This window comes from Aulonocara sp. 'chitande type north' Nkhata Bay, linkage group LG3 (assembly GCF_057382095.1).
Source record: "Aulonocara sp. 'chitande type north' Nkhata Bay isolate Kocher_YH1m ecotype deep benthic linkage group LG3, A_spYH_male_GT1.1, whole genome shotgun sequence".
NCBI lineage: Eukaryota > Metazoa > Chordata > Actinopteri > Cichliformes > Cichlidae > Aulonocara > Aulonocara sp. 'chitande type north' Nkhata Bay.
Window position 1 is genome coordinate 39,524,452 of NC_141346.1, and position 11,027 is coordinate 39,535,478.

Here is an 11,027-nt window from a genome sequence, read left to right on the forward strand (position 1 = left end):
TCATTATTTATATTGACTTTTAGTGGGGAAAGGCTAATTGATCAATCTAAATTGCCCATAGGTGTGAATGTGGGAGTGAATGTGAGCACGAATGGTTGTCTGTCCCTGTGTGTGAGCCCTGCGACAGACTGGCAGATAAGCAGAAGCGAATGGATGGATACTGACTTTTATTAAACCTCCATTAACACGAACATTTATCAGGTTCAGTTTGTGTTCAGCAGTTTTTTAAATAACATTTAAAGATCTTACAGTCCTGGTTTTGACTCACACAGTGTTTCTGTGTTTGCTCTGATCTTTAGTGTAACTGTAATAAAATGATTAATGTGAGCCTGGCTTGTTTTTCTTTAGGTACTGCTGACGTCTATGAATCAGTCACACAAGTGAAAAACAGAAATGGTACAGTATATGTGCTGAAAAGCACAGAACAGTTAGAGATTAAACTTATTTTTAATTTAATGAATCTAATTTCATGTTATATGTTTTAACAATCCTGTAAATAAAAATATGAACATTTCAGGTTCAGATGAATACGATGACATCACCTCCTCTCTTATTGAGTTTAAAGATCTTAGAACTAAGAGTGAGTACACCAAAGTTAATTTTATAAAAAGAAAACCTGGTTTGGAAAGTTTTTTTAATTAGTATGAAATTCATTTTGGGTGGACTTATTAATATAAGTTAGGTCTGGTGGCATTTTTCTCATGTTAGGAAACAGACATTTATTCAAATTTATTATTTTGTTCTTTTCACCTTTTTAAATCTGTGTATTTAGTGAGATGGGAAAACAGTTAAACACCAAACAAATGAAGAATAAAAACATTTATTCATCATTCTTTGTAAGCTACACATTTGCTGTGCAAGCCAAAGTAATCTATTACTGGCATTATTAGCATGACAACACATTACAGTGATATCAAAGTGCCACTGCACTAAGAACCAATTATTAGTCTGAACCAAAGCTAAGTGGATAATAAAGCTGTATTTTACTCTGATCACTTCCTTCAACATTAAACTCGTCACTTGGATATTTCTGATCAAACTGAACAAAGCATGAGCTTAAGTATTCATACCTGTTGAACTTCTACACATTTTGACACCTTTTTTAAACTGAGATTTTCTGTGATAGACCAACACAACGTAGCACATAATTGTGAAGTGGTATGAAAATGATACATGGTTTTAAAAAGTAAAAATCTGAAAGGTGTGGCGTGCATTTGTTTTCAGCCACCTGTACTCTGATATCCCTCATTAAAATCCAGTGCATTCATTTACCTTCAGAAGTCACCTATTTAGCTGCTCTGTGGAGGCCTCAGTGGTTTGTTAGAGAACATTAGTGAACAAACAGCATCATGAAGACCAAGGAACTCACCAGACAGGTCAGGGATAAAGTTGGAGATAAGTTTAAAGCAGGGTTAGATAATAAAAAAATATCCCAAGCTTTGAACATCTCAAGGAGTATTGTTCAATCCATCATCCAAAAATGGAAAAAGCATGCTACAACTGCAAACCAGGGTGATCTCTAAAACCTTCAGGACACCAGCCGACCCCTGGTTTAGATCAAAGAATAGTCTTGTGTTAGAATGGCTCAGTCAAAGTCCAGACCTAAATCCCACTGAGCATCTGTGGCAAGACTTGAAAAATTGCTGTTCACAGTCTGGCTGAGCTTGAGCCATTTTGCAACAAATAATTGGCAAACATTTCAGTCTGTAGATGTGCAAAGCTGGTAAAGACAAACCCCGAAAGACTTGCAGCTGTAAATGCAGCGAGCAGTGTCTCTACAAAGTATTGACGAAGGTGGGTTGAAAACAAATGCATGCCACACTTTTCAGAGTTTTATTTGCTTAAAATTTTGAAAACCATGTATCATTTTCATACCACTTCACAGTTCTGCACTATTTGTGTTGGTCTATCCCCGTAAAAACATTTAAGTTGGCGTTTGTAAGGTGACAAAATGTATAAACGTTCAAAGGGTATGATACTTTTTCAAGTCACTGTCAGTTTGATTTAGTCGAGTAACAGCATCACCGTACAAAACACACCATTGTTTCAAGTATCCCAGGTGAGGTCTTAATGATTTTTTACTGATACAGAAGAAGATGGAGAAGTGTTTCAGCTTCACATGTTTTGCAAAAAAAAAAAATCATCTTTACAACACAGAACAAATTACAAATGATAAGTTATGTGTCTGAGGCCAGATGTTTACATGAAAGTAAAACCAGATGATTTCCTCGTCCACACAGATACAGAGTCTGTCTCCGCCTTCTAAACAAATCCAATAAGGTACAGTAACATTACACACCTGTAAAGACTCAAACACAAAACAGAACTTCACGTTGCATCAAGGGGAGACAATGCTTTTATAATAAACCTTATTGTTCTCCAACACAGGTGGGACAGACACAGGGGCAGCCAGTGACCCCTCACACACGTCCTTATGCTGATATCCAGGCAGGTTCTCAGTGTTTGTAGCTGCTGATTTATGCAGCAAACATTTCCACAGTCCTCTGCAGCAGATTATAGAAACACTTCTTCTCTCAGCTCACGACAGAAGATCTACAGCTGGGACACTGTTAAGTGGTTCTACGTGAAAAATAGTTAAATATTTACTCAAACATGTTCTTGTATGTAAAACAGGTTCAAATGCATGAAATTACATTTGTCCTTTATAGTGGACATTAAAAAACACCACATGTATGAACGATAATTTACATCTTAGAGCCCTGCTCTCAAACACTGACTCAGATGTAACTGTCTGTGAAACTGGATTTAAGAAATAAGAACTTAAAGTTCACAAAACATGTCAAACAGACTCTCCTTCATGAAGTCCTCGTTCATAAAGTGCTTCACAGACCTGAACATTACAGCTAACAGCTGGATTTTCCTGTGTCAGTGCAGCTAACCAAACAGCGCAGAACCTCTTACTGCTAAAGAGACAGACGGTGAAAGCAGACAGTATGTCCTCCGTTTTAACATAAAACTCATTGTTGCAGCTGAGAGCAGCACAACAGTGACCCCATTAAACTGATGTTTAGTTTTAGTGTCCTTATTTTCACTGAGTTATTGGTTCTGCTATTAGTTACTTAACATAAACTGATGTGAGTGTTTTGACTGAAACGAACCAACTGACCTGGTGATGTGATGCTCTGTACTGACAGAAGATGGCGCTGAACATCTTTTTATAACTCTAAGCACTTATTTCTTAAATTAAGCTTCACAGTCAGAGTTACATCTGTGTCAGTTTTTGAGAGCTGGGCTCCATGATGTACATCAGCATTTATACATGTAGTGTTTCATGTCCCCTTTAATGCTGAACACCTGATGTGACATTTCCACACATTAATTCTGCTCAGTACCTGATTGTTTTACATGTTTTCCATCCTCCATCTTCCAGTTTTTGTGATTTGGTTCATGTAAACATTTCTGATGGTTTTATTTTCATCAAAATATTTTAATTTGCACTTAAGTTTGAACTCTTAGAGATTACACTCACTTTGTTTTCACAGACTTGTGACCATGACACAAAACTACAGACAGAAGTGGATAAAATCTCAGTGTTACTGGTTTTAGAAATGCTTTACGATAATAAAAAAATACATCATTTAGAGTCAAAATATCTTAAATGGTAACAAATATAACTGTTATCTTCGGGTTAGTCACAGTCAAATCATCATCTGCATCAATGAATGTCAGTGAGGCGTCCTGAAAGTCGTCACATCTCCTGTTCAGTGACCGTCTCTGAGAATCACTCTCCTCTCAATCAAATCACTTTTCTTCTGTTTATCCTCTGAGTTGCTCTTTGATGGTTATGAATCATCGCTCTTCTTTAAACTGTGAAGTCGTTGCTGTTCTTGGGAGACATTTCTCTTTTGTTCTGGTATCAAATTGCTTCGTGTTTGCTGAGCTTCACCATCTTTCTGGTCACCTGTCAAACTGTTGCTCATGTTTCCAGAGCAGCTTTTCTTCTGCTCAGACTGCATGTGTGTGTGTGTGTGTGTGTGTGTGTGTGTGTGTGTGTGTGTGTGTGTGTGTGTGTGTTTCCAGCTATACCATACATAGACACGCGACCTTTCAATGAACTTAAACCGTGTGTATGAGGTATGCAGAAAAGCAGAAACAAGCACCTTGCTAAACTATAAAAACAGGAACTTGTAATAAGTCATGTCTCAAACAAACATTTAAAGGTGTGAAGTCTTGCACTTTAGAAGAAACAGAACATGGTGCTTTCCTAATGTATAACATAGCTCATCTCTGGACTAAGCTGCACTCTAAATAAAGAAAGCACATTTTGTCAGCACAGACACAGATAAAGGAAATAGTAGAAGGTTGAAAATAAATCCTCTGACTGTCTGACTTCTTCATAATTATAGCCATATTAGGACAGATAAAGGCAATGATTCTATATCTATATATTTTAGCACAAATGACAATATAAAAAATATCAATGCCAACAGAATCTGCCTCTGTTTAGTTTTTCTGTTCATTTGTCCAGACTGACACTTCTTTTGCTCTAAGAAATAAGAACACAATGATCGGGACAGTGTAAGCTACAACCCTATAATCACTTTCTGTCACCGACCTCTCAGCTAAACCTGTGTAGAGTCATCCAATAATAACAACTGGGGTTGCTACGATTCGTTGACTAGTCACGATCAGGTCAACTAGTGTTCAACACAAAAACAAGAAGAAGCCGTCTCCAGTATCGTTGATGTGTCCAAATTCAGGGGCTGCATCCTTTGCAGGCTGCATTTGTAGGTCGATAACGTTACAGCAACGCAACGAAGACTGTCCAACCTCGAAGACTCCTCCAAATGTGTCCTTTTCCTTAGATTGAAAAGATGGGTCGGGTGTATTCTTTGTGGCCCGATCTAACCCAGAATTCATAGTGCGGCCAATTCTAGTTTCCAACAATGGCGGCAGCTACTTTGTTTTAATATTACTCTTTCTTGGTCACAAAATAAATGTTTAGGATATTTTCAGTCGAGAATGTAGCTGTGTAAACTTCAAATATCTGCTCAATTTATCAGGACATTACATATTTGCAAAAGTGCAAAAGTGTTGCGATCTACCCTCATTCATGTTGTGTGTTCTGTCTGCCTGCGTAAGTTTATTTTGTATTTTACTTCAGCCAGTTTTCTGTTTTGTCGTCCAGCATTAAAGCTGTATTTAAGTTCACCTTTTGCTTCCATCTGTGTGCATTTTGGGTGCCACCGGAAGTAGCATATGCTAAGGTGCACATAGTCTTTTCGCATTACCTCAGTAAGACCATGTGAAAATGAAAACAAATCATCCTGGGTGAACTTAGACACATTTGTTCCCCTTTTGTTAAGACAGAAAAACGCAGCACACAAAAATACTGCAAAAGGACGGTCGCCTTATATACATGGTGTATAAACTCAACATGCACATTTCACTTAAAAATTAAGATGAGAACAAATCAACTTGTTAGAGATATTCTTCTCCTGTTGACCCCCCCCCCCCCAAATAAATAAATTATCAGATATTGATGCTTCTTTCCTGTGTGATAGAAAATAGGAGACTGATGTTTGTTTTTTAAGTTAATTCCCAATAAAACTAACTGTTTTGTTGCTAACTACATTGCTGTCTGTATTATTGCTGAAGTCCTAAATGATCACCTTTAAAGTGTTTGTGCTGATGACATCATGTACAGTCAGACAGGCATGGAGAACAGCACTGACTGGGAGGCTTTGAACAGATCACATAGTTCAATTCAACATATGAGACTTTAAGAATGCACAAGCATCTACTTAAAATCTATTTAATTTATCATCTATGATATTATTATGTGCAATTCCAATGTACTTTGTTCATCTCCCTTAAATAAACAGGCAGCCTTAAGGTATGAAATATTCATGTACAAATACATATAAATGTGTGAACTGTCTCAGTGGCTGATTGTGCCCCACAGGCCTCAGTGTGAGCTTGAACACATTTATAATGTTTAAGTAGTTTAATGTGTCGGTGCTGATGATAAACACATTTTGAATGAAAGCCGGGGAACTTTGGTAGCACAGAAACAAGTGGCTATTCTTTGTGAGCATATGGATCAGTCATATTACCATTATTTCACCCAAAGGCACCAAGTTAATATTTAAAAAAGCTGCAGAAATACACACAAATATAAACAGTACTTGGTGACAACTTTGCTTTTAGCCTTTAACCCTCTGGGGTCCAGGGTATAACTGGCCATTTTTGACTACTTTTGATTCGGCCTCTATATTTCACCTTTAAAAACTGTTTATCCTGCCAATCTGTTATTTACCCATTTTGATATAATGTATCAGCACAATTTATCTAAATTCAGACAAAGTGATATTTTTGACTGTAAAAACCAAAAGCATGTTTAACGAATCATTTTCATAACTTGAAATGCAAATACAAATTGTACATTTTTAAAAAATATGCACAAGTTTTGCAAACAACAAAGTTATATGGTACTATTTACCTAAAAATGCAGCCAAGGCTCAGACGTTTTTTATATAACCATTTAAAACTGTTTACAGAACAATCAGGTGTTCTGCATCAAATAAGAAGAGAACAAATTATTTATGCAACTCCAAAAAATAGTTTGTGTCACTATAACACAGATGAGAACAGCACAGGGATAAATCCTGCAGGTCTGACAGCAGGTGTGTCACTCAGCATTTACACTGCAGTCTGCCTTTGGTGGCTTTAAGACAGCAACTGTGACATTCACTAGTAGAACTGACACACAAAACAAAACAACGACTACACTACACACTAACTACACAAGACAACAAACTAACTTGAGACTCCAAACACAGTAAACATCACAAAGCTCTCACCAGTGTTGACTAACGCGTTACAGTAACTACGTTATTATTGTGGTAACGAGCACGGTAACTAGTTATTATGCCAAAATCAGGAACGTGTCAATCGTTACTGGGATTTAGATAGGCTCGTTACTTCGTGTGGTGGCTATCATGGAGCCTCCACAGACTGAGTACCATTAGCAAGTGGTGGAGGCCAGCAGGTGAGGCAGGAGGAGCAGAGACCCGAGGCGGTGAACTGAACTTCAGGTAAGAAGTTATGACCTGCAGTCTATCTGGGTCAGATATAAACCAAGTTTAGGAGGAGTTTATTTTCGTTATGCTGACCTTTTCGTACTGGGTACTAGCTAGCATGATGGAGTTTCTATACAGCTGGGTGGTGCTATGATGTTACTGATGTTGGACTTTATTTTGTTCATAAGGTTAATTAGTAGAGTTGCCAACTGTCCCCTAAAAAACTGAATCATCTCGTATTCAGAGAAAATATTACGCGTTTCGTATTGAGGTGAAAAGGAACAGTTTGTCCCGTACTTCAGCTACAATGAAAAAGCTGGAGTTATTCTGTGTCTTGGTTACAGTAACTAAACTAAGTACAACAATCCAGCAAAGCCTACAGCTCAGCCACCACCTTAAGCATCGGATGAGGATGATGAGCAGCAGTTGCTTTGGCTAAAGGCAGGAACCTGGAATGGTGCACCACCCAGGTGGAGAGGACAGCAGGAGAGAGAGAGAGGAACAACAACAGCACTGACAGGAAGTCAGAGAAGACTGGAGGACCATGACATCTGTTTGTGTATTAAATTTAAAGGCATTAAGATCAAACCGCAAAAATGACAATGCAGAATAGCTACAGTGCCGATATGTGTGTGAAGGGTTGTTGGTGGTTACTGTCTGTTCTACCACAGGTTTATTTTTAATCTACTGAACGGCCTCATTTTCGTCTCGACCACATGCAAAAGAGGAAATGCAGCCTGTAGTTTGAGACAATAGTTTTGTGTGTAGCGGTGTCTTATTTTAAGCCATCAGTATCCAGCAAACATAAGGTCCTAAAGCACACTGCACTTTATTGTCCTCTTCATACACTGATGAGGAAAATACTTTATAATATTAACATGTCAGTAACATGTGAAACTTTAATGACTGAGACCATGAACATATGCAGAAAGTGTTTAGACTCTGACCTGTAGATCAGACTGTGACAGGAAGGATCACTTCTCAAAAAGACGTGAATGATGGAAAATATTGTGTAAACATTGTTATTTGTATAACTGCAAGTTCACACAGAGCTGCAGTCTTATCTGCACCATCTCTGCACTGAAACAAACCTCAATGATCTTTTGTTGTTTCCTTCATCAGCCTGCAGAGTTAAAATGAGGAAGAACATTTACTATAGAAACTGTGCTTTAACTGCTACATTAACTATTTACAGGTATTAAAGTAAAATAAAAAAAAGATTACACATCTTTACTGTAACAGTGCCAGAGCTGACAGGTGGGGAGGAAGAAATTAGAAGAAGGAAAGAGATTTTTAAAAAAAAGAAAAAAGAGGAAATGACACAGAAAACAAACAGCACCTGAAAGAGAGCAGAGGGAAGACGGAGGACAGGGCCCAGAGCTGTGATCACATGCACATAATATACAAGGAGAAACAACCGTCCACATCAACCCACTGCTCTAAAACACTTCAAAAACTCTGGTGTGAATGTGGTGTCGTCTTATTCTTGTTATCAAACCTCAGTAAGTGTAAAGAGGAAGTGGAAGCTTGATCCAGTTATAAGTGAACTGTTCAATAGTGGTTTGTTGCAATGCTTTGTGCATTTTCTCAGCATGCTTTCAAGATTTAACCTGTGGCGTCCACATATGTGGACATCACATTTTGTCTTGTCTAGACCACAGTACTAAATTTTGCTCTACAAGGACCTGATATCCACTCACGAGGACATTATTCTGCCACTGTTCTATCAAATTTTCAATCGAATGTCCCCATATGTGGATATCAGGCCATTGTAGAGCAAAATCAAGTAAAAAGTAATTCTTTGTTTTTACATTCATCAGGTCCCAATCAGCCCAAATAGCAAAGAGAAATAAAAATGCTATGAAAGAGTTCAGGTCTTCGGAGATTAAAGTTACTATGGCAACATGAGTAAAAATAAAGGTAAAAGTCTTTCAGGAATAATTATGATAAGATCCGTCTACAGTCATGCTGTAGGTAATACACCACAGTATCTTCTGATCTATTAGTCTACACATCACTGAATCATTTGGACAGATTAACATTTGTGGAATCACACAGTGTTTAAGTCTCAGTTATTTATTTATGTTGACTGCAAAGTGTAAGTTGACACTTTTGTGATCTCAATAGAGACTTTGTGATGACCCACAGGTAAGTCTCTGTGTGCCTGTGATCAGTTATCTGTAACTCAGTTTTCTTCGTTTGTTACCATCGAGGCCTGAAACTATCAGCTTCATAATAAAGGTCACCTTTGTTTGGTACTCTGAGTCCTGCTTTGCAAGGGTGGCTGTAGCTCAGGCGGTAGGGCTGAACATCTACTGATCGGAGGGTTGCTGGTTCAATTCCTGGCTTCCCCTAGTCTGCTTATCACATATCCTTGGGTAAGATACTAACCCCAAATTGCTCTCCGAGGCATCCATCGGAGTATGAATATGTGTGTGAATGTTTGTCACAAAGCACTAAGAAAAATGTGCTAGTGTGAATGGGTGAATGCACAAGTTGGGAGTTCGCCTTGTAATCGGAAGGTTGCTGGTTTGTTCCTCGGCTCGGACAGTCTCGATCGTTGTGTCCTTGGGCAAGACACTTCACCCGTTGCCTACTGGTGGTGGTCAGAGGGCCCGGTGGCGCCAGTGTCCGGCAGCTCTGTCAGTGCGCCCCAGGGTGGCTGTGGCTACAATGTAGCTTGCCATCACCAGTGTGTGAATGGGTGGATGACTGGATATGTAAAGCGCTTTGGGGTCCTTAGGGACTAGAAAAGCGCTATACAAAATACAGGCCATTTACAAGTTGTGTGAAGCGCTCAGAAGAGTAAAATAAGTGCTGTATAAGAACCATTTAGCATGTGGGTCTGCTTTTTGAACTGACTCTGAACACAATCACATGATCTTGGTTGGTAACATGTGGTGTTCAACACAAACATCATTATTACAGTGTTTCAATCATTGTTTCACATCATCAGTTTGTTTTATTTTATTGTGTTTACATGTAGTCAGAGGCTGAGGTCAGTGTGCATCTGCACATACATGTCAAAGCAAGACAAAGAACAGTCTGCAGAATAAATGAGTTCCTGCTGTACTTTGAAATGACAACAGATAATAAATATAACTGTTATGGATAGGCGTAGCTTTGGGTCACGTGGTGTCTGTAATAGTGATTGCTATATCACCTGTTCACGGCCCGAGGGAAATTTTGTGAATGAGTGGGTGATGGGGGAAGTCGACTTTTGCTGACCGCTCAAGCTTGGAATGTTTTTGATCACTGTTTTTCTACGGATTTTAAGGATTTGATAACAAATAAAGGAGTTTTAACTTGGAACTTTGACTAACGTTTTAAACAGCGGGCGCGTCAACATTATTCCCCTATTCAGCTGCTCGGCGACTCAAAGGCTTGAAAGTCGCCAACAATAACTTTGAATTTATCTATGAATTTAATTGTTACTTTAGTTGGTGAAACATAAAAGTCTTTAGTCTCACTTCAGCCACACACTGAGTCATTTCCTGTGTTTGGGTCTCCACCAAACTTAAAACCAGAATTTAACCACAAGGTGAAAACTTTCACAGGTCTGAGGTCAAAGGAGCCTTTTCACTATATGACTGCATGATGATGTTTCAGCTAAGAGTCAAATAAAATAAAAACATTTTAATGCAGCCTAAAGTAAGAATTTAATTTTAATTCTGCAGTTAAACAATTAAAAGGAGAAAAATGATTTAAAAAGGCTTTAGTGAAAATACAGGCACCAAAGTAGAAAAGCTGTTTTGGTATATTCACTCTCAGTGACTCCCAGTCTGCAGAAACCTGCCAGGAGACAAATATTAGTGGATATTGCACCCAAAAAATACCCCAAACGGGCAAAACATACTTACATGAAGCAACACAACAACATTTTATATTATAGAAAAAGGAAACAACACAACAAAAGAAACAAGCTTCTATGTTTGCAGTGGACAGGAAATATAAACATGTCAACCAACTGCTGCGGTCAAAGCT

The 11,027-nt window shown here is 38.3% G+C and overlaps 1 long non-coding RNA gene across 1 annotated transcript; it reads left to right on the forward strand.

Moving 5' to 3' along the window:
• Positions 1-516: 516 nt before the first annotated feature.
• LOC147335633 (uncharacterized) lies at positions 517-5,590 on the forward strand. Its single transcript, XR_015126884.1, has 3 exons — positions 517-580; positions 2,241-2,280; positions 2,389-5,590. It is a non-coding gene; the product is annotated as an uncharacterized LOC147335633 (long non-coding RNA).
• The last annotated feature ends 5,437 nt before the right edge of the window (positions 5,591-11,027 follow it).